A 25,130-nucleotide genomic window follows, 5' to 3' on the forward strand; every position below is an offset into this window, starting at 1 on the left:
CCATTCCTTTTGAATCATTTATACTAGAAACGTTGGATAATACTTTCTATGGGGTAATAATGAAAGACCCCTGCCACTTAGAGTCCAGGGGAGGGAGCCAACAAAAAGACCACAAAATAATGACATATTGAGTTACACTAGGAGGAATGAGCGGAAGACTGTAAAATTCAGTATGGAGACAGGGTTGGTATTTAGATAGGGTGGTCAAGAAGACTAACTGAGTGGGAGATGTTAAAATCAGGACTGAAAGGTGAGAAGGAGCCAGCCAAGTGTGTTTAATGGGAATAGCATTCTAGATAGAGCATGCCAGGGAGAGATTCTGACACAGCAGAGCACAGCATAACTGGAATTGGAAGAAGGCGCTCTGGTTGATATATGATGGTGTACCTTAGGGTGGTGCACAGAAATGAGATTGAAGAGGTAAATGAGGAAAGACCATGACCGCGGTACCAAACGCTGGGTACCATCAACACTCCCTGACTCGAAGTCACACAGACAACTGTGGCAACCACTCCTCCCCACTCCTCCCCACTCCTCCTATCCTGGACAACACCTTCCTCTGAAAAAGCTCATTCAGTATGGGAACACAGTAAAGAAAGTGTGTTTTCTGTGGAGGGATCAGCTCCCAAGAAACAGAGATGAGAAGAGTCTAGGTTAAAATTGTCGAGGTTTTTTTTTTTTTTTTTTTTTCTCAGCTCAGCAACCAGTAAGTCATTTCACCTTCCCTGGGGCAGAAGTTGCCTGGATTTTTGTCCTAACGGAATGGCCATAAAGTGAAAGGAAACCCTAGGAATGGGGAAGGAGCTTTGTGTTAATAGTTGTGCTGTCTTCCTCATCCATCTAGAAGTAATAACCTATCGTGTTATAAAGGTAAACTCTTTCCATGAAGTTGAACTTATTTCCACTGCTGGCAGCATCCAAAATGTGTGCTGTCATAAGGTGCACAAACTAGATATGCCCAATACATGATCACACTAGGCTTCAATACTATCACTTCAACATCCTAAGAAAATGAAATCCGTTGGCAAGAAGATCAGAACCAGTATCTTGATGAACCTGCTACTTACCTATAGGCAACATGTGCTTTTAGAGTTTTCTCTATATCTTAAGTGGACGTTGTATACTTATAAATGTGCAATTCGTGGCAAACTTAGGCAGTCCTTTCTCTTTTCCTGGGAAAAATATTAAAACTCGTGGCATTATGGATCTTTAAACGTAAGAATTACCAATAAAAATTGATTTTATACATGTAGGCTATCCGTATGCAATCCTAGTAGTTGGTGGTTTTTATATAAGGAATGCCCTTCTCTCTCCAGGCCAAGAGCTGTTTCCTAAGAAGCGCTGCTTCCTAAGAAGCCTGGGTGGCCACCGTGCCCCACGTAGGCAGAGCCCGGGGGTCCTGGGCATAGTGCACCGAGTTTGCTGGCAGCCGGCCCACCTGAAGGTCAGGAACAGCGTCCTGGGACTACACAACAATGGTGAGTGCCCGTGCGAGGCCAGGCGCTTTGATAGCCCTGTCTCCTGGAGATACTTGTTTTCTGATTTCCCAGTCAGTCCTGTCATTCTTTGAGACATAACTTCTAAGGAACTGCCAAACATCTACCTTTTCTCTTTACACTTTTTTTTTTTTTTTTTTGCACCCTGCCTATAGCCAGACTACTTCTGTAAATAAATGACATCTTGCTTTTTCTTTGTGCACAAGCATGCAATGCCACACATGCCAACCCACAAGCAGAAAGAAAGAAATCGGACTATTTTGTAAGTCTTTAATCTCACCAGTGCGTTTCTTTCAACATCAGTTAGAAATAGCTATTATCAAGTGTCCAGCTGCCAGGAGCCTTTGAAATCCAGTAATTATTTATGAGAATTTTATAGAGAAGAGGTAGAAAACATAAAATAGCTTTGGTTCATAAAACAGGAAAGATAAATGTTGCCAGAAAAAAAAATCTATAACAAGTGTGTAGTGATCTATGTGAATGAGAATCTGTCGTACACTAGTGAGATCGTTAAATGGAAATCAAGGCTATTTGCTGTGTTGATGAGCAGATCCTATACATCTACATAAAGCAGGTTTATTTCATAAGAGACGTATAAATCTAATTCTCAGTGTTAGAATGTTGTCGGGCACGCTGATGGATATATCATAAAGTAAAACTCTGATAAAGCTGCATCTTTCCCCTTTTTTTTTCCGTGTCGTTATGGTCATTGTTAAAGTTTGTTGATATGGAATTTGGAAGTGGTTCTAAAGATAATTATACTTTTACTATCCACTTTATAAGCAAGAATTATAAAAAGTAGAGAAGCGTAGAAATTTACTATTTGCTGCACCATATATCCTTTGAGTGCTCCACTCTTTGATGGTCTCTGACTATATTTAGAGAGAATATTGGCATATGATGCAGGCGAAGATTGAGAGCGGGGATTCGATAGAACATCTAAATGTCACAGGTGCTATTGGAATGCAAATGTACTTTTCTATACAGTTTATAGGTATTATATATAGCTAGAGTTCTACACCATATTTTTACACTTTGCTTTCTGACTTTGTCACCTATTACCTTTTCCCAAATTACTAGAAACTAAAAATACCCTCATGAAATCAAGAGCATGAATGCTCTGGCAAGTAAAGAGAGTGTAAGTTTTCTGCTGTCGTTAAGCTATAGGCTATATATCACTTTCCAATATTGCTGGTGGGTTGAACTGAACTAATTACGCGCTGTGAGGAATCTTCCTGACATGGGACTCCCGGTCTGTCAACATGGGATAGATTTTACTTTGGAGATAAGTAATTTGGGTAATCTAATTATTTGAAGAAGGAAGGAGGATAAAAATGAGTAATAAAATGATGGGAAAATTATATTTCAGTAGCAGTTGAATTGAAAGTTAGAAAACACATGTAATTAATGAAGGGGTTCTTTTATTTGGTCTTTTAACCATAAAATCGAAGTCTTTAAATTTGTTCATTGACAGAACTCATCATTCAGTTTTGCAGAAATTAAAATTAAGAAACAATTTCCTTTCAGAGCAAAGTGAGATGGTTCCTGTTTCATTGAATACATTATATTAAATCGTATGAAAAAACCTGTCACTCAGGTCACCCTGCATATTTTTTTTATTTTTTTAATGTTTTTTTATTTATTTTTGAGACAGAGAGAGACAGAGCACGAGCAGAGGAGGGGCAGAGAGAGAGGGAGCCACAGAATCCGAAGTAGGCTCCAGGCTCTGAGCTGTCAGCACAGAGCCTGATGCCGGGCTCAAACTCATGAACCACGAGATCATGACCTGAACCGAAGTCGGATGCTTAACCGACTGAGCCACCCAGGTGCCCCTACTCTGCATATTTTTAAGCCAAATTGTTCATTGAGCTACTAACTAATATGTAGAGAAAATGCTATATTTAAATGATATCCTCATTTACTTACTGATACTACATTCATGGGTTGAAACATGGCACTTAACACGGGCATTTTTTAAACCCTTGGAAGCCGTGAATGTCCAAACTGTGCTCTGTCTGATGACATCACCGCAGCAGCATTGATACCAAAATGTGCATTTTTAGAAGTTCTCTAATTCATGAATACAATGGGTTCCATTCCTTATGATAGCATTTTTTTTTTTTTTTGGAGGTAGTTACCTGAGTAATATCCATTGCAAACACTTTCAGAGTGATTTTGCAGAAATAAAACAAATTGTAAAGGGCCATACCTGCTTTCTTACTAGAAAATATTTGAAATATTGAAATATTGAATATTTGAAATATTTAAATATTTCAAATATTACAGAAATATTTGAAAGAGAAAAAAAAAAGCATCTGCTCCCTTTCCCCCTAACATTTGAATGTCTTCTGAATCCTGGGAATTTGCTTGCTTATCTGGGAGCTTGAGACTCCAACTCAGAATGTGACTTGACTTGTCCAGATGATGCCATTTTCTCCTACTCTCCTGGTATCGTTTAAATTTCTGTTGATATTTTCACAACATCCTTCAGTGGGAAGCGTAGAAAACACCAAAGTGCTATCTGTTAAATCTCCATGTGTAAGCCTGGATGCATTCATTATTCCAGAGCTGATGATTCCATAATATGTGGTGTCACTAAGGAGAATGGAAATCTCACTTTGGACTTGCCACCGCAATAATTTTCAGTTATAGGCTACAATTAATCTGAATAATGACAACAAAAGAAACACTTAAGAAATGTAATTTTCGTCTTTCGTTAAAGAAGTTTAATGTAAGCCACATTCTTCCACTCAACAAACATTTATGTGCCAGGGACTTTGTTGCAAGGTGTTGGGGATCATGAAATTCACACCTACAGTGTGCTATCATGACACGTTTTTCAGAGCGATGTACAAAATAAAGTGCAAAATTGTATCTCGGTTTACATGTAACAGGCAGGCCTGCCATTGTCAACGAAGAGAATGAGCTGCTGTGAGAGCAGACTTGGAGCTTAAGGTAGCATTGTAAGGAAGAGCGATGGAGGCAGCGGAAAGAGCAGGTACACAGTTCCTGAGTTGGGGCACTGCCTAGCATGCATGTTGAGCTGAAAGGGACCCAGCGTCCTCAGAGCACAGGGAGCAGAGAGGACCTCCAAGATCCTACCGCTGCAATGAGTGAATGAAAGGTCACACAGCACCTTGTAGACCCCATTAAAGACATTTTTTCTGTATTCTAAGGGCAATTAGAAGAGATAAGAGTTCTTTATTTGTTAATTATTAAATATTTACTTATTTAGAGACAGAGAGTATGTGCACACACACACACACACACACACACACACACACGCGCGCGCGCATGAGAGGGGGAGGGGCAGAGAGAAGGAGAGAGAGAATCCCAAGGAGACTCTGCACTGTCAGCGTAGAGCCTGTTGTGGAGCTCTGTCTCACAACCCATGAGATCATGACCTGAGCCAAAATCAAGAGTTAGACACCAAACAAACTGAGCCACCAAGGCACCCTGAGGTAAGATTTCTATTTTAAAAAATCATCACTCTGATTTATATGTGGAGAATAGAACAGACAGAGAAAGGAGAGGAGAGGATAAGGGAAGACCAATTGGGCAGATTTCACAGCACTTCAGGAAGGAAAGTGTGAAGGTATAAGGTCTAGGAGAAGGTGGAGACAAGGACATGTTCGCAGCTGGTTCAGAGAGTACACCAGAGGGACTAGTGATGAGAAGAGTCAAAATGACTCGTGTGTTTCTGGCCAGAGAAACATACTGGTCTTTTTAATTTTTGTTATGTTTGGTTTGAAGTGGCTACAAAAGATCTAAAATGGATAGAGGGTATCTGTGGTTTTAGAGCTCAGAAATCTGGACAAAAGTTTGAATTTGGAGTCACTGGCTTTTCCATGGCAATTGAAGTCATGGTAGAGAATGAGATAGTTTGGAGAGAGATCATTGGGAGATAAAAGAGAAAGCCCTGGACAGAAAGAACTTGAAGGACTTCAAGCTCCAGTGACTGGGTAGAGAAGGAACAACTGAGAAAGGAGACTGAGAAGAAATCAAGAATGACGAAAAACATACAAAGTAAGATCATTCTAGGAACCAAGGGAAGAAGAGAGTATTGTAGCAAAGTGCTTATAGGTCAGTAAGGTGAGAGTTATGAAGTATCTCCTTGAACTAAACAACAAGAATATCTTTAGTAGCCTTAGCAACAGAGTTTTGTTAGAGCAGTGACTCAAAATCCAAATTAAAGAAGGTAGTTGTGTGAATGGTAGAGGGAGAAATAGAATCAACAAATTCAGACAACTCTTTCCAAATTTGGCTATGAAGTTGAAAAGATGAATAGAAATGCATAAGGGGAAAGATGTGAAATGAACAGAGGCTTTCGGAGTTTTTTTTTTTTAATGTTTATTTATTTATTTTGAGATGGCGGTTGGACAGAGGAAGAGGGAGACAGAAAATCCCAAATAGCTTCCCATACCTTCAGCACAGAGCCCAACTCAGGGCTCGATCTCATGAACCGGGAGATCATGACCTGAGCTGAAATCAAGAGTTAGATGTCCAAATGACTGAACCACCCCAGCACCCCCAGGAGGTTTTTTTTTTTTTTTAATGATACTGTAAAATTCTGGAGAAAAGTGGCAGAGATGGGTCTCAGCAATCCAATGCAAAAGATGGTCTTGTAAAGGAAAAGGGGGCAGGCAACTGGGTGGCTCAGTCAATTAAGCATCTGACTTCAGCTCAGGTCATAATATCATGGTTCGTGGATTCGAGCCCCACATCAGGCTCTGGGCTGACAGCTAAGAGCCTGAAGACTGCCTCAGATTCTGTGTCTCCCTCTTTGTCTGCCCCTCCCCTGCTCATGATCTATTTTTCTCTCTCCATCTCTCTCTCTCTCTCTCTCTCAAGAATAAATAAACATTAAAAAATAAAGGAAATGGGATATCATTCACGCTGTTTCACAAGAGAAAGAGGAAAGGTGGAAGCTAATGCTGAAAGATTCTGTTGGTTTGGTGATGGTGGATTGAAGTACTTGCTGTCCGGATGATCATGTTAAGAATATTAGGGAAAGATAGAGTCACGGGGTGGAGGGGAGTAGGGGTGTTTGAAATAGTCATTATATTGAACAGAGAAGAAGAAGAAATAGAGAAACGCAGTGGGCTTGTTCAGTGATGCTGAAACAGTGTTGAGGTTGGTGACTATGACTTTTCAGGGAACTACATGACTTTTTCCAGCCCTCCAGCAGGAAAACTCACATAGTCCAGGATGGAATTTTCCAACTAGTGTGGAATGAAACAAAAGAGCATGAGGCTGCAAGATGGTGGTAAGAGAATAATCAATTTTGCAGGGCTATTGATACCAGCCAGCAATGGAAATGAAACAAAGACCAGAAAACCTGGTGCTGTGCGACTGATGGAGTCACATAGCAGATGTAGTGAGAGTAACTGAGCCAACAGGGCAGATGGAGAGAAGTTTGTGGTGAGACAGAGGATGTTTGAACATTTCGAAGTAGAGTTTCAGGTATAGATAAATATTCCAATTTTGACACTGAGAGTGGGTGGCTGAGGCGGAGTGGATGAAAAGCTCCCTGAAAATGTGAGTATCAAGAGAGTAAGGGACCAGATCATGCCATCCAGTGATAGCAGTGATTGGGATGGGGAGACCCAGTTGCCCAAATCTTAAATTAATGAAGACTCTTATGCAGGGTTTAGCTGTCAACAGCAGAGGAAAGAGGTTAAGGGAGGCCTGAGTAGGTAACATAGATTCCAAGAGTAGTCTTCCCCCATGATGATAAAGGGGCGATGCCCTGTAAATGGTGCGGAGCAACAAGCAGATTACTCATCTTTCATAAACAATACCATCCTTTCCTTATTCCATAGGTATCTGTCTATGCTGTGTGATTTGAGAGGAAACAGCAGCCTTCAGTCCAAACCCCGACGCCATTAGTCGCATAGTGATGCCTCCATGCTTTATGAGTGTCAGGTCCTCACTCTCTCTCCTTGGCCAACACAGGACTGTTGGCCTGTTGGTCTTGTAAGACCGAGTCTTACAAGAGTTGCACAAGTGATTCTTGCACAAGAATCTTGCGCAAGATTCTTCTTAATTAGGTATGCTAATTAACATCTCTGCACTTCAAATTCCTCGTGTGTAAAATGGGGATAAATATGAGAAGTGCCAGTGTGGGATTGCAATGACTGATGGAAATACCGTGTATAAAATCAGCTGGCATTACTTGTCACATACAAAGTATTTAATAAATAGATACCAATGGAATTATTATCATTATCATTATCATGAATCTATCATGCATCCCATTTACTAATATTTAAACTCAAATAATTTAAAAAGGTTTCCTGGAGTTAACTATGCTCCTCCTTGGCCTCCATGACATTACACATTTTGAAATACCCCCAAGGTCCCCCTTACTCTACATATGACCGGCACGTTCATCTTAAACCTGTTCCAGCCACAAATCTCTATTTCTTCTGGCCTAAAATGTATTTACCATCAACCTATCTATAGTGGACAAGTCATATTATCAAATAAATCACGTATCCCAGGCATCTGAAACAAAACTTGCATCAGCAGGTGCAGGAGAAAAGCAGCCTGTTAATCTAAACTGAGTGGGAGAGTGAGGATTCTTTTCTTCATCCATTATAAGTGCTGTTTTCTGGTGCAGCTGACTATGAGAAAAGAAAATTATGAGTTATAATAATCAATCTTAGAAATGATGAAAATTTTAACACCCCCCCATCATGCCTGCTGAGCAGAGGTCTTAATCTGGCAATATTTCAAATGTGATAAAAAGATGTTTGAGTAACATTCTTCAAGGGTTTATGAAACATTAAATCCTATAGAAACATATCTAAAATACCTAGTATTTCAAGGTGTAATAACTGGGTTATTATTTAAATGAATAACTTTCTAAAATGCATGTCCAACAGGAAAGCAATCATGTGAGCAATACTTCGATTAATATATATATATATATATATATATAATATGTTATATTATATATATATATATATATATAGTTAAATAATATCAGCTTGCTTACATATAGGTGATATTGGTGCTAAGTGATGGAAGAAAACATCATCTGTGACAAGGTATAATTAGCTTAGTCTTTCCGTATATATTCATTGCGATTTTTTAAAAAGTTAACAAAAAAACTCAAAAGTCAGAAAGTAGTGGATTCAACCTAATTTTTCATATTAGGGATGAGGCTGTCCTAACAAGAGAGTCAGGGGGAAGAGATTGTAGACTGGGGCATTCCCAACAATAGAAATCAAATAGAACGTGAGTAGTTAAACTGTTCTTATAATGACAAGGAGACAGACAGCTGGCATTCACTGAGCGTTTCTCTGCTGAAAAATCTTATGGACACTAGTTATGGCATATCTCATTTAATCATCATTCACTAACTAGTGTCCCCATTTTCATATTATTAAAAAAAAACGGTACTAGGAAAGATTGACTTAGTAGAAAGCACAGCTATTAAGTGACAGAGCTGGAGTCTGAATTCTGTCAGATGCCAAAGCCAGTATTCTGATCACTGACGTATGAACCCTCAATTTATCCTTGGATTGTCTAGAGAGCCTTGGACCGTTAACCTACTCATTGCAAGTTCTTACCCAATTTGTTCTGATCTTGACGTAACACAGATAAGGCAGTTAAGAGTTTAAACCCAAGGAATGAACAAATGATTTATCGAGTCTTAGAAAAAGCAGCAGAACCTGCTAGAACAAATTTTGTCAAAATTTGTCATTTTCCTTCAGAAATTTTTAGACTGACGAAGCAGGATTCAGGACTCTAAGCTAATATAACAAAGCTCCTGTCATAATACACTTAAGAGCAAGATGCTTCGATGAGAGCTAGATGATGGAACAGATGGGTAATACTTGTGCTGAGGTTGTGTATTATCAGATAATTATATTGACAAATGAAGGTTATACATAGGCTGTGGGAATTAGAGATTAAAAGTAGGGTTTTAAATGTGTAAAATGAATTATTCAAAATTTCTTATCTAGAATATTTTAGAAAATATTTTGAATGAATAATGTGTTAGGAAATGTTTGGGATTTTACAGAATAGATTAAAAGGTTTTCATTGCAAGACTGCGTTCTTTGAATAATCAAGAAGTTTGATTCAGAATTATCCATAGAATTGTTTAGACAGTTTTAAAAGAAAGAATAAGAGATCTCTATAGCTCATCTCTTACATTGGGGTAATGGATTTATGGTTTGAACATTTAATAGAAAAATGATTCTCCAACTAATAGACAACATTAGTACAGGGATATTCTTCCTCTAGAGAAAGGCTTTAAAAAAGTTCCTCAGTAACTTAATTGGTGATAAAACAGCACACAAAAAGAGGAAGTGAATTAAATCTAATAGGGAGAGTTTATTTGAAGTTTGCATTTTATAATAGAAAATGAGTTCAAAATAGTGATCATGGCATTTCAAAATGATTTGTTTTCATTTTTAATTTCTAATATTGAATTGCATACAGAAAAGTAAATGTCAGTGGGCTAAGAGCTTAAACTTGGTGAAGTAATAATCCTATTGGTAAGCAGCTTATTATGAAAGATACAAGTCAAAAAAAGGCAGAGCAAACACAGACGTCAATATGTTTTCCTCAAGTTTAGAATGATTATTTATTTTAGAAGTTTGAGTCAATTTCATTATTCTGTCTCCCTCTTGGTAGTCAATTTATTGTTTAGGGATCTCTCGATTAAACCCTGTCACTTCAGGGGAAGTTCAAGAGAATAGTGCATTATTGATATTACAGAAACAGTTGTTTCTGATCAATACATTTTGAACCACATACGGGTATATCTTTAAGGACATAATTCATCAAAAACAGGCTTACTGGGGCTCCTCATGCTATTTTCATTGATTTTCCCTTTCTAGGAAGACACAGTAGATACTCTATATATGACATAAGAGTTATATTCAAAATAAAGAAGTCATTTGCTCAAAAAAATGCTCAGTTACAAAGAAAAAGTATAAGGATTTTAAAGGAGACATAAAATTGAATTTAAGTTACTATTCTCGCATTTTAATATCCTGTGCAGAAAATGTAATTGAATGACTTACATTTTTCTTAAAGATTACACATAAGGAATACCAAATTCGAGGTGTGAATTCCATTCTTGACTTACTGCATGAAATGGAGGTAGAAAATTACTTTTATTTAGTGTTCTTATTGCTACTGTATAGCTTTCTTTTAAATTTAGAATTAAGTATAAGTATACATCCTTTATGCTACGTGTGTTCTACGTGTTTGTTTGGGCAAATTTTAAAAGAACAATTTGAATTCAGTGTTAAATCTTCTAAATGAACTCCGTGTACAGCAAATACTTGATTGATTAAGAGAATAATAGCCTTCTAATCTTGCAAATCTGCATTCTCATATATAATGCTAGCTTAAAATCAAGATACCATATTCTTTTCAGTATGCACAGAGAATCTTATACGAAGGCTGAGGGAAAGCGATGTGTCTTAAATTGTTTTCTGAGATAGAAAAGTACTGCTCAGTAGAAGTAGTGGGAAAGAACTGATTTTTAAGTGAGGCTTATTCACTTTTTAAAAAGCGATTTGTTTTTTTGTTCTCTAAAATCCAGATATCTTAAGCCACATTCTTCATTTTAACCCCAACATCTGCCCAAATAGTCCCTCTTCCTAATTTTTTCATTGATGGTGCAATCCATCATCATTGGAAGTTACTTGAGTGAAATGTCTTCTAGGATTGCCATTAAGAAATCCTATGTGTGAAAAAAACAGGAACAAAAACAAAAAAGCTAGAGATGTATACACAGCTGCACGTGACACCTGACTCACATAGCCTTTAAAGGTCCAAACTGCCACTTTATACGTTATCTGTCTCCTGGTCCAACCTTCATTTAGGGATTCCCTGATCACCTTATCTCCCACTCTCCTCCCAAAACCTCGTTAATCCAGTCAATCTGCTCATTGTTCTAGTAAATAACTTTCCATAAAGATTGTCTCCTTGTCGTGTGCATTGGTAATTCATTACTTTTTATTACCGAGAAATATTTCATTGCATGGATATATTTTATTTACCCATGCACACCAATGGAAGGACATTTAAGTTGTAATATTTTTTTTTGAATAAAGATACTAATACTTAAGAACAGTGTATGGACATACACTTTTACTTCCCTTTGGTAAATACCTTGAAAGTGGGACTTCTGTGTCTTAGGGTAAATGTACATTTACTTTTAAGACATCAACAAGTGGTTTACCAAAGTGCTCATAGTATATTGCATTTGCATCAGCAATAAGAGAATGAGTTGTACCACATTTCCACCAAAACACGGTGTTGTCCTTCCTTTTAATTTTAGTCACGGTGGGGTTATGTAGTGGTATCTCATTGTGGTTTTAATTTGCATATTCCTAATGACTAATGACATTGAATATTTGTATGTGCTTATTGGATATTGGGATATTTTCTCTTATAAAGTATCTCAATTGGGGACACCTGGCTGTCTCAGTTGGTAGCACATGCGTCTCAGGTTTGTGAGTTCGAGCCCCATGTTGGGTGTAGAGATCATTTACAAATAAAATCTTTAAAAAAAAATGCATCTATCTGATCAAATGTTCTGCCCATTTAAATAGATAGTTACCTATCTTCTTATTGAGTACTTCATGTATTCTGAATAAATCTTTTTTCAGATATATGTTCTGCGAATATCTTCTCCAGTCATGACTATCCTTTTCATTTTCCTAGTAGTGTCTTCTGAAGAAAACACGTTTAAATTTTGATTAAGTAGAGTTTATTAATTTTTGGGGGGGCTTTTAAGATTTGGGCTTTTTATATCCTATTTAAGAAATCTTTGTCTCATCTAAAGTGACAAATGTTTTCACCTACATTTTCTCTGAGAAATTCCATCATTTTGGTTTTTATATTCAGATCTGATTTTTATCTGTTTTTCAATACGACATCCAGTTGTTCCTCCACCATGAGTTCAAAAGTCATTTTTTCCTCACTGAATTCCCTGGAACTCTGCCCACAACCAATTGGCTATATAAGAATGGGTCTATTTATAGACTGTTTTGTTCTATCAATCTTTACGCCAGTAGCACATAGCGTCCTAATTACTGTAACTTTATAGTAAGTCTCCAAATATGGCAAATCTTTTTTTACTTTTTGAAAATTTTTTTCGCTACTATTATATCACAGCCTTTTAAACTTGAAAACCTGCTCAAGGTTTGATTAGAGTTGCATTGAAAATATAAAATAAATCTTGGGAGAATTGAACTCTTATCAAGATTAAGTCTCCTAATCGCTTCTCATTTATTTTGGTCTTGTATTCAGCAATATTTTGTAGTTCTCAGTGTAAAGACCACACACATTTTTAAAAAATTTATCTCTACATATTTCATTATATTGATGCGATTTTAAATGGCATCGGTTATAAATTTTTATTTTCCAGTTCTTTGTTTCTCATACTTAGAAATACAATTGATATTTGTATGTTGTTACTGTATTCTGTTACATCAAAACTCATTTATCAGTTTTAGGAATTATTTTGTATATTCCATAGTATAATTGAAAAATCATTTCACCTGTGAATAAAGGCAGTTTTGTTTATTGTCTCCAATTTATGATCTCCAGTATAAATCTGAACAGAGAACCATGCCATGTTACTGATCTTAGGGATGAAGCATTCAGGCTTTCACCAGTAATGTTATTTTCCTGTAGGTTTGTTATAAACAGTATGTATCTGTGTGTTGCCTTTTTATATAGTCTAGCAATCTCTGTCTTTTAGTTGGAGTCTACTTTTATTTATATATTGATAGTTTATAAAATATGTATTTATACATATGTATGTGTATATTTATACATATGTATGTATATGTATATATATCATTAATTGAAATGATTTGGTGAAAAGTTCCCAATTTCCTATATATTTCCATTTGGCCACATGTTGTTTTCATCTTTTTCCTGCCTTAATTTATTTTATTTTTTTTTAATTTTTTTTTCAACGTTTATTTATTTTTGGGACAGAGACAGAGCATGAACGGGGGAGGGGCAGAGAGAGAGGGAGACACAGAATCGGAAACAGGCTCCAGGCTCTGAGCCATCAGCCCAGAGCCCGACGTGGGGCTCGAACTCACAGACCACGAGATCGTGACCTGGCTGAAGTCGGACGCTTAACCGACTGCGCCACCCAGGCGCCCCATTCCTGCCTTAATTTAGATTAAAGGAATATTTTTAGTATTCCATTATATCTTTATTGTGGGTTTATTAGCTCCATTTTTTTTAAGTGGTTGCTTTAGGGCTTACAGTACACCTTTAAATTATGACAGACAACTTTTCAGTAGCATCCTGCCACTTTACTTGTCAGGTGAGAAACTTGCAACATTATATACCTTCATTTCTTCTCTCTTATCTTTTGTGCAAATGTTATCATATATTTTACTTTTGTGTATTATAAATTCCACAATACGCCATTACAGTGTTTTATTTTAAAGGGTTAACTGTCTTGTAAAATGATTAAAATAAAGAAAAATAATTGCTACTTACTCAAATACCATGTTCATAGGTTTTCATCTATCTCTGAACATCCAAATTTCTGTCTTTTATAGTTTTCCTTTTGTTTGATAAGCATCTTTTACTATAATTTGCAGTGCATATCTGCTGCTGATGAATTCTCTCAGATTTTGTTTATCTGACAAAAGGCCTTATTTTATTCATGTTTGAAAAATATTCTCACTAAATATAGAACTCTCTGTTGACTTTTTTCTTGTAATTTAAAGATGCTGCTTCTCTTTTTGACTGTCATTACATTTCTGTTACAGTCTATTACCATTCTTCCTCTACACCTGCTGTATCTTTTTCCCCTGCCTTCTTTTAAGCTTTTTCTTTTTATCATTGTTATTTAGCAGTTTGGTTTTACTGTTCCTTGATGTGGTGCATGTATTCTGTTTGAAATTTATTGAGCTTCTTTGGTTTGAGGGATTATGGTTTTCTTCAAATTTGGAAAAAAGTTAGCCATAATTTCTTCAGAGTTTTGTGTGTCCAGCTCCTTCTTTTCTAGAACCCTCTTACACTTATATGAAATAGTTTGAGGTTTTTCCACAAGTAATTGGTGCTCTGTTGATTTTGTTTTCCTCTGCCTTCTTTATCCACTTTGTTTGGATTATTTCTATAGCTGTGTTTTTAGGATCAGTAATCTTTTTTTCTATTTTTTATATTACACTTATCCAGTTTACTTTTCACTTCAGATATTTTATCTTTAGAAGTTTCATTTCAATTCCTTTTTCATGATTTTCCTATTTCTCCTCATTGTGTTAGTATTTTTCTCAACATTCCTAAATTTATGGAGCATTTTTATAGTGGCTGCTTTAATGCTCATTCCTGAAAACCCCATCTTCTTTCATCCGAATCTGTTCGTTCAGTTGCTCGGTTTCTCTCCTAGTTATGACTCATATTTTGCTGGGTTTTTTTGCATGTCTACTCATTTTGGATTAGATGGTAGACATCATTACATTTTTTGATTCTGGATTTTGTTTCATTCTTTACAACAAAAGTATTGGATCTTGTTCTAACATACATTTAGGTTACTTGGATTTAGTTTGATCCTTCCTATATTTGCTTTTAAATGTTAAGACTTGTTAGGAGACACCTGTGTGACTCGGTTGAGTATTTGACTTTTGGTTTTGGCTCAGATCATGATCCCAAGGTTGTGGGATTGAGCCCCATATCAGGCTTCATGTTCAACTTGGGATTGTCTTTCTCTCTCCCTCTGCCCCTCTCCCCCTTCTATGCCCTCTTTCTCTCTCTCTCTCTAAAAATCTTAAAATAAAAATAAAAAAAAAAAAAGATCTCTTAGGCTCTAGAGCAACTTTAGGACTATTGAAGTCTCAATATTTAAAATGATACTTGATATGAGAAATCTATAAACATGTCCATATATTATGATGACATTCCATTCTAGCTGATGGTGACACGAGCATCTCTTAACCCTGAGTAATCTCTGGGACTTTCCAGTGATGGTACTGCTTCTTTCCAGTAGTTCTTCCCCCAGCGTCGGGTAGTTTCTTCTTATGCATGGACAGATGAAAAGTTCAAGGGAGTAGGACCCATCTGCAGATATCCAGAGTTCTCTGCAACATTGTGCCCTGTTTGTGTTAGCTGCCTTGGACTCTCTGAACTCGGTTCTTTATCTCCTCTCCTCAGTGAGATGGCTGGGCTCTTTTTGGATCCCTCCTTCTGTGCCATGTCTAGGAACGTGCTTCCAGGTTGTGAATTGGGACAGTCTTGAGGCTCAACTCATTATTTGTCTCAGGGATCAGAATCCTATGCTTCCCATCATCCAATGTCTGCAAACTATTGTTTCAAGTATCGTATCCAGTTTTATCATTGTTTAAGACAGGATGGGTATATCTGGTTCATATTACTCAAACATTCATGGAAACAGAAAGTTTTCCTTTTTTTTTTTTCTTTTCCTTATTTTCTTTCTTTCTTTCTTTCTTTCTTTCTTTCTTTCTTTCTTTCTTTCTTTCTTTCTTCCCTTTCATCCTTCCATCCTTCCTTCTTTCCTTATTTCCTTCTTTCTTCCTTTCAATATATTTAATGTATCATTCTCACTGGGAAACTACCACCAACCCCACTTTTTCAACCTGAGTCAATTTCCTACTGAGCACATCTCCATTCAGAGTGATCCCATTAATTATGAAACATATTTTACATTGCATATTAAGTGTTGGCTTCCTTTTCTGACTTACAAAATGGTCACCTTTGAGTGTAGGGACTGGATTTTATTCATTTTCATGTCCTCAGTACAAACACTTCACCTGTATTAGATTAAATCAATCAAACTTACTACTCACTTACTTACTACCCACTTGCCCCTAGCCTTTTCCTTATGTGCTTTCTTCTGGATAGACTCTCCTCTCCCACCACCCTACCTACCAAAATCCTGTCCTCTTAAGATCCACATCAATTTTCATATCTTCCTTGATGCTTTTTCTGGTTTCTAACTCATTGGCAGTTTGTTTGTATGTGTCATGTTTCCTATTTAATCTTTTCTCTTCAGTTATAGTCTATCAATTTCTGTCTATTCCAAAGTATTCTGTGTATTTCTTATTTTAGGACTATTTCATATTTGATAACATTATTCTATGTCTACATTAATCTTACCCACAACCCCTCATTCAACTAGGTTTTTTTTCCCCTCTCTTTTTAGGATAGAAACAATCTATTTCTTTTCTTTTGGAGCTACACTAAAAACAGTGGGCATTCAATAAGTATTTGTTTAATCCAAAATGGAAATAATTAAAGATTTTGGTTATAGTTGTTAGTAGCAAAGATTTTCATCTAACAGCTTTATGGGGTATAATTCACATATAAAATTCACCTTTTAAAGGGTACAGTTCAGCAGTTTCTGTTCACAGGGTCGTGCAACTGTCTATCATCTCTCTCAAAATTTAAAACCATTTTCATCACTCCCCCATCCCCCCAAAACCCCAATGTTTTTAGCAGCTACTCTTTATCTTCCCTCTCCCTCGTTCCTGGGACACATACTTTATTTCTGCTTCCTGAGTCTACTTTCTGTTTGTGGATTTGCCTGTTCTGCATAGTTCTTATAATGGCAATCACAGAATAGGTGTCTTTCCGTGACTGACTTCTTTCACTTGGCATATGTTTTCAAAGTTCTTCCATGTTGTAACACATGTTCGTACTTAATTCCTTTTGAAGGCCAAATAATATTCCATTGTGTGACTGTACCCCAGTTTGTTTATCCATTCATTATTTAATGAACATTTGGATTGTTCATACTTTTTGGTTATTATTAAGAAATGCTACAGGGAACATTTGTATATAAGGTTTTTGTGTGAACATGTTTTCATTTCTCTTAAGTATATGTCTAAGAGTAGAATCAATGGGTCCTATGGCAACTCATCGTGTCACATTTTAAAAACTGTCAAAATGTTTTCAAAAATACTTGTGTAATTTTAGGGGCGCCTGGCTGGCTCAGTCGGTTGAGCGTCCAACTTCGGCTCGGGTCATGATCTTGTGGTTCGTGAGTTCGAGCCCCGCGTGGGGCTCTGTGCTCAGAGCCTGGAGCCTGCTTTGGATTCTGTGTCTCCCTCTCTCTCTGCCCCTCCCCAGCTCATGCTCTGTCCCTCTCTGTCTCAAAAAGAAATAAACATAAAAAAATATATACATACTTGTGTAAATTTACTATCGACCAGCAATGTACAAGCATTCTAGTTTCTTCACATTCTCACCAGTACTTGTAATGATTTACCTTTTTTATTGTAGCAAATTCTAGTATGTTTGAAATGGTATCTAATTGTTGGCTTGATTTCCATTTTCCTTATGACTATTGGTCCTGAGCATTTTTTCATGTGCTTATTGGCCAGCTACATATCTTTTGAGAAAATTCTATTCATAATCACTACCTAATTGTTAATTTATTCTTTTTCCTGTTTGTTGTTGATTTGTAAGAGTTATTTATATGTGCTGAATAAAATTCCCTTATGAAATATATGATTTGCAAAGATTTCTGTCATTCTAGGGACTGTCATTGCATTTTCTTGCTGGCTTTCTTTGATACAGAAATGTTTTTAAGTTTTAAAAATTTTAATCTATTATTTTTGTTACTTGGGCTTTTGCAGTCATATCTAAGAAATCATTGTCTGACCCAAACAAATTTTCTCCTATGCTTTCTTTTTTTCTTTTTAATGTTTATTCTGAGAGACAGAGAGCAAGTGTGAGCAGGGGAGGGGCAGAGAGAGAGAGAGAGAGAGAGAGAGAAAGAGAGGGAAAATCCCAAGCAGAGTTTACAGTAGTGCTCAATCTCACGAACTATGAAATAATGACCTGAGCTAAAATCAAGAGTCGGATACTTGGTTGACTGAGCCACCCAGGTGCCCCATCGCCTATGTTTTCTTCTAAAAATTTTACAGCTTTAACCCTTAAATTTTTGACTATGGTCCAGTTTGAGGTGATTTTTGTATATGGTTTGAATCAGGGTTAAACATTTTTTTTAAAGATAGATTTTTCAAAAGATAGAAATTTTCTAACCATTTTTTTTATTTTTATTTTCTATTATGATGTTCTTTAATAGGATCAATACATTGATGTGTTAAAAGAAAAAAATTGAGCAAAAAGTTGTTGAACTCACATATTTATTACAACTTCTCTGTTTTTTTAATTTATATTAGACTGAATAATACATTTGTCAGAGTGATCAACTCAGCAGTTTGTTGCATAGGATTTTGCTTAAAAGCAAAGAGTGCTTCTACTTAGAAACTGTATTCTTATCAATTTTCCTTACACTCCATTCTTCTAAAAATACATCATCCCAAAATGATAGTTGGATGAAAGCAAAACCTTTTGAAATGAGTAATTTTAGAATTATACAAATATATAGAAATATTTATATAAATGTTATATTTCTTTTCTAGCAAGATTCTAGTTGCTGTAAAAATTACACTTTAAAAAGTAAGATGCGGGGTGCCTGGGTGGCTCACTGGGTTGAGCGTCTGACTCTTGATTTTGGTTCAGGTCATGACCTTATGGTTCATGAGATTGAGCCCCAGCATCAGGCTCTGCACTGAGAGCCCGGAGCCTGCTTGGGATTCTCTCTCTTCCTCTCTTTCTGCCCCTCCCCCACTCATGTGTGAGCTCCCTCTCTCTCTCTTAAAATAAGTAAATAAAATTTAAACTAAAAATAGTAAAAAGTTGTTACAGGAATGTAATTTAAAAGGTCAGCAGGGTTGACAAACCCACAGCCTCAGAAGAGTTCTTCAGGCTCACTTCCCTCCACAATTTCCTTGTGGCAGCGGCGGTGAGCACCACAGAGAGGAGAGGTCAGATAAGGAAATTACGAGAGACGTGCACATCACATTACAGAGTGAAAGACGAGGCCACCGAAGATGGCCATAACCCCCTCTAGAATGCCTCATTCTGAAACTCCTCAGTGGACTCCACACTGCACCGTCAGACGGTGAATCAGATGCAGCCTACACGCCGTGGCTCATTCCGAGCAATCACACTCCTGACACCCACGTCACCGCGTGGGACGACCGTGTTCATGGGGAGGAAGGCCGTGTCTGGTGGGGTTTAAGGGCGGCGTTGCTGTAAGGAATGATGTGATCGCGTCATGCTGTGTGAGCCGCCCACACTTTTCAGGAACGGATTGTGTGTCTGCAATTTATTCTTTGAGAATCCATTAAAATACAAGAAATTCTTGGAAAGGTAGAAGGAAGAATACATCACAGTCAGCTTGTAATAACTATTTAGACCATTTAAAGTCACTCAGCTTGTTCTATATTAGAAAAACAAGCCCTCTACAATTATGTAGTTTGTACATTTTATATGGCTTTGTGATTTCATACTAGAGACATAACATGTTTTTATATATTTTAATATTGACGTTTAGGAGAATGCTTGTTCAAAATGTGAAATACTGGCCCCATACATACACATATTGAAGGAAAATATTCCTCTCAAATTTCTGTCCAGTTTTTTCTTACAAAAGTCTTGATCATGTTAGCACAATATTTTTATGTTATCCAAGCCTTTTAAGAAGTACTCCTGACTTATTTTGTAGATCTTCCTCGCTCCTTGTCTCAAAATTTGTCATTGGTGCTCTTTCTAGGGGAAAAAAATACATTTCTTTTTTATTTTAATTAATTTTTGACACATTCATAGTTTTTTCTCTAGTCCATTTTATGTAAAAACTCTGAACTTATTCTTTGTGACAAATGGAAACTGAGTAACAGTTTTACGAATACAGATTTACATTATCATCTTATTCAAGGTGTAAGTTGCTTAGATCACAAATGCAGTATGATATATATCTGATTATTCCACGGACTATCTCCTTTCAGTGGATAAAAAAAAAATTAAAAGGGCAATGAAAAATAATTAAACTGAGTTACAAAAAATACTCCAGATTGCAAAGTTCCTTTAAAGAAATAAGTGTGAATAAGGGAAGGATAAAGGAAATGAGTGTAAAGTGACACAGGGAAAGTGTAAATCCAGGATCTGAAACAAAGGGAACAGAGGGGAATAGCGAGAAATAAAAGAAGTTAAAGATTCACTGCTATTGATAACATTTTTTTGAATGTTTATGACACAGGGATTTTTTTTTTCATTTTAAACAAAGAAAAGTCAGCGATCTCTGTGTTATTGGACGACAGTAACACTTATTTTCAGTACTTTCATCATGTTCAAGAAAAAAGATTGATCCTACATTATGTATTTTAAACATTTTCCAGGGTAAATAATTTAGAATTTACAGCCAACAACATTATTCGATTCTATTTCAAGTAACATCATTAAATTTATTCAACCCAATATAATGTGAAATCTAAAAAATCACATACACAAAGGCAAAGTATTTCCTTAGACCACGGGTTTGATTTCCTTCATTTCTCATTTACATCTTATCTCTATTTATTGCAAATGTGCTTAAATTGTATTTTACATAGGAAAGGACAAACATAGAGTGGTTTCTATTTCTGTATGCATCCTCCCCAGATGGGAATCCCAGTCAACTTAAGCCACAACTGATCATGCATGTTCGGCCACCATCTGCATAGTACTCTTAAACCCCTTCATCTTCAATTCTCTTGCTTCCTTTTGCAACTACGTTTATGTAGTATAACACATTAGTGCTGGAGTTTTTCTCCAACTAGTTTGCCTAGGATCTATAGCGGGAAAATGAAATCTTAGATCTGTTTCTCACTCTACATCGCTGCCAAGTCCTTGATGTGGATGCCTGTCTTTTTATCATTCCAACCTAAATTTCAACTTTTTATAAGTGTTTGAGTTTTGCCAGCATTTTGCCTTTGCACTCACTGATTTAACATGCTTTTCACATGATATCCTCAGCTTTCCTTACAAATACAGCTTTTGGAAATGTCACTACATTTTACTAACTTCTTTTGATTCCAATGGACCCATTTGCCTCCTCTATGTAAATTTGCCTTTTGCTTCCTTGTGGGGTATCAGTTTGTAAATCTAAGATGTCAGGTTGGATGTCAGAATATTTTTTGGTACATATATAAATTAATCACTATCCTTGTAAAATTGATAAATGATTGATCTACAGGTGTTAGATGTAAATATCTAGTATAAAATGTTTAAATGTTATTTTTTTTTAGTCAAGTGGCCCTCAATTGTCCCGCAAAAATTCTTCATTGGTTTGCTCTAGGTGTTTCATAGATTTTGATTTGTAGTGATGCAATGTTATAATTCCTGGCATAGTAGTACAATATAATCTTGCTTCTATTTGAACTGAAATATATTACAGTACACCCTCGTATTCAGATTTACTCAATCCTTTCTGTTTTCTTCCTTTCCATATACAGTATGACTTGTGATTACTTCCACTGTTATAAATTATCATGGCAATTAGGAAACAATGACCTAACTTTGGCTCAAATGTCTTATAATGCTGTTTGGAAAGAAATGTAGCTGCTTTGCAGTCAACTTTGAAGAGATTTATTCATTAAAATTGCATTTTGTTCTTAGAAATTGGGTCTAGACATAGTTTTGAATAGCATTAGAGTTAAGTAAGCAAGCCATGGTTCACTGCCAGAACAGTAAAGCTGACAGAAAAGTTATAAGTCATTCCTAAATGTCTGTAGTCTTACATGAAGGTAACGGAATACCACTTCCAGAAAATTGTTGTGAATAGTTAAGTGAAAAATGAATTTTCTGGTCCTTTTTCTGTCGTTTTAAAATAATAACTTATATTATATACTTTCCTTAAACTGTATTCTCATCCAAAAATGAACAAGTTGATAAAATTAGACTTTATTAAATTGTTATCCTTGGAACCTGCTATCTTTACACTTATACTCTTAAAACACTACTTAATTATAACCTCAGAGTCATTTTATGCACATATACACAAGAAAATAGCAGAACCTCCATGATGTCTTATTATTAAGTCCAATTATTATGCACAGCATGTTGTATTACTCCAGTAGATATGATTCATCTCAGAACATAGCACATGGGATAATGAAATGTTTTCCTTCCCAACGTGTTACTGTGGCTCCTTTATGCCAATTCATGGTGAAAGATTTACTAATTGAGAAAAACGAAAGGTAGCTTCAACAATGAAAGAATATCAAAATTATTTAAAATGCATTCTTTACCAATGTATTAAACAAATTATTTCAAGATCAAGTCAGGGATTTTAAGCCATATAATAAATTATCTTAAACAGAGAGAAAATATTTTAAAATATATTTGGTCATTTTCAGTTTGCTGAGTCTTTGTAGAGCAATAATTTTGAGGAAAAGCTACACTTCGGTGCTTTTTTCAAAGCTCTTTTTTAAAAAAATTTTCTTCAGCCTTTATACACACACAGATATATCTGTATCTACATCTATCTCTATACCATCTATATCTATACCATCTATATCTATATCATCTAAAGTGGAGTATTTGCTTAATACCACATACTTACTTCATGGTAACCTGTTTCGCTTGTACTCTAGTCCTGTCTGTATGGAAGGGAAGCCGAGTGTTGAAATAGACCGTTAGAAGATTGCTCTGTCAGTCAATGACAAATTTCCAAAATCACGTGTTCCCTAAATCATATCACTCCTAGAGAGGATCACACGGCGATGGGAGCCTCCTGAAGTATTTCTGCCTCCAGATTTCCATTTAAGTTTTAGGTCCCAAGTATTTCCTCTTTCAAAGAGCTTGGATTTAAACCTGTTTAGCCTTGTTCCCTTTGGAGATCTCTCAAAATACACCAGCCCATAGTAATAGGATGTGTTCAAAGTATTTGCTATTGCCACTTTTTGTTCATCTTTAAATGATTATAATGATTGGCTTAGAAAACCAGATTCCAGCACCAGCATATATATGAAACAGGCTTATGCAGTAGCACTGCTAGAGGTCGGAAGGTGCGATGTGCTATCCAATACCAGCAATTTTACCTCCTTGATATGAAATAACTAATTTATTTTCCCCAGTTAGTAACATGTCTTTGACTTATTTGACATGTTTTTCATTTACCACAGAATTTGCTTAGTTTTTTTGTTTGTTTTTCGAGTTTTTTTTTTTTTTAATTAGACATAATTTTTGAAAAGTCCCTTTATCACTGGCTACTGAGAACTAAGCTGTTGCATATTGATTTTTCAAAGTGTCCACTCCTTGGCTGGCATGAAAAGTTGCCTTATTAGCTTCCGTATTGTTATTATTATTATTTTATTTTATTTTATTTTTGAAAGAGAGACAGAAAGAGCATGAGTACAGGAGAGCCAGAGAGAGATAGAATATCCCAAGCAGGCTGTGCTGGGGCACCGCACAGAGCCCAATGCAGGACTCAAACTCCAAAACCAATAGATCATGACCTGAGCTGAAATCAAGAGTCAGACACTTAACTGACCGAGCCATGCGGACATCCTCCATGTTGTTCGTTGTAAGAGCGCTTTAAGCAAAGCATCTTTTTTAAAAAATATTAATAAAAATTTTATCTGAACTAGAGAATGAGAGTCTAAGTTTACCAACCATAATTGAAGTACAAAAGTTTGGGTAATACAGGTATGCCAGTGGAGATAAATGGATAATTCAGATCTCAAATCCTACATCCACTTGGTTAGAAATTATCACATTTCCGGATGTTATTATTATCATTGTCAACAACATTATTATTTTAGTATTTCACTGAGACCATTATTTTACACATATCTTTGCAAAGATTCAGGAACTGGAATCACTCACCCGTCCACTGGACCCAGTAGTGGTAGGGGCTGCTGTGCCGGGTATCTCCACGCAGCTCTGTTGTGATTAATACAAACAAAGAAAGAAAGAAAGGAGCCAACAAAGCTGTGGATTCGGTTGGTAAAAACCTGGATTCAAGCCTTAGATGCAAGTGTTAAGTCCCTAACCTCACCCAGTGTCAAGCATATATAGAGGGCGGTGCCCTCTAAGCCCAAAATGATTTTGGATTTTTGAGGCTGTTGGCCACCTGCCCAGGCATCTGTCCAAAAATCTGATATGCACAGGGGTTGGCTTATTTTTCCTTTGTCATTGATTTATAAGAGGAGGTGAGAGGCTGTTGGACACGTGCTTGAGGAAGATGAGGGTGGAAATGAGAACAAAAGGCATATAATAGGATGGTAGTATTCAGGCAGAAGGTGAAACGGCCCTTCGTACAAGCAACTCAAGTGACTGGAGAAGTTGGGGTCCTGGAGGCAAAGTATGACATGCATGGGAAAGAGATTTGCTCTTTTGTTCAACAGAGGACATAAAGTCAGTTGGACAGGGTACAGTTCAGGAATGGGGGAGCCCCGAAGGGCGCCCCCACCACGGAGCCTATTTGCAGACACGTCCTTGGGTGAGGAGGCCAGAAGAGATGCTCATGAGGGGACAGTTCCTGACACACAGGTGAGGTGATCTTCGGAGGTTGGGGGAAGGGCCAGATAATCCTCTAGACATGAGGGTGGGGTGGCGAACATATGCTCTTGTTCTTGAACTTATTTGGGGTAGAGGAGTTGTTTTTGTTAAATTATGTTTTGAGTAGTCGTGCAGCATAATTGTTCAAAGCATTGGGCCCTGGATCCAGCCTGCCTGGCTTCAGTCTGGGCTCTTAGGGCTAATGCGTGTGTATATACTGGGAAGTTTACGTGTGCTTTCTGTGCCCCTGCGTAATAGTACCTACTTCTGTAGACGCGTGAG

The 25,130-nt window shown here is 36.7% G+C and overlaps 1 protein-coding gene across 9 annotated transcripts in view; it reads left to right on the forward strand.

The window, feature by feature from the left end:
• The first annotated feature begins 1,358 nt into the window (after positions 1 to 1,358).
• Positions 1,359 to 25,130, forward strand: part of TENM3 (teneurin transmembrane protein 3) — a 1,282,904-nt gene continuing 1,259,132 nt past the window's right edge. For 5 of the 9 annotated variants that reach the window (XM_045452383.1, XM_045452387.1, XM_045452410.1 and 2 more), the window contains exon 1: positions 1,359 to 1,478. The gene's annotated coding sequence lies outside the window, so the exon portion shown is untranslated. The remainder of the gene's footprint in view (positions 1,479 to 25,130) is intronic. The other 4 variants (XM_045452403.1, XM_045452418.1, XM_045452429.1 and 1 more) reach the window with 1 other exon arrangement.

This window comes from Leopardus geoffroyi, chromosome B1 (genome assembly GCF_018350155.1).
Source record: "Leopardus geoffroyi isolate Oge1 chromosome B1, O.geoffroyi_Oge1_pat1.0, whole genome shotgun sequence".
Lineage (NCBI taxonomy): Eukaryota > Metazoa > Chordata > Mammalia > Carnivora > Felidae > Leopardus > Leopardus geoffroyi.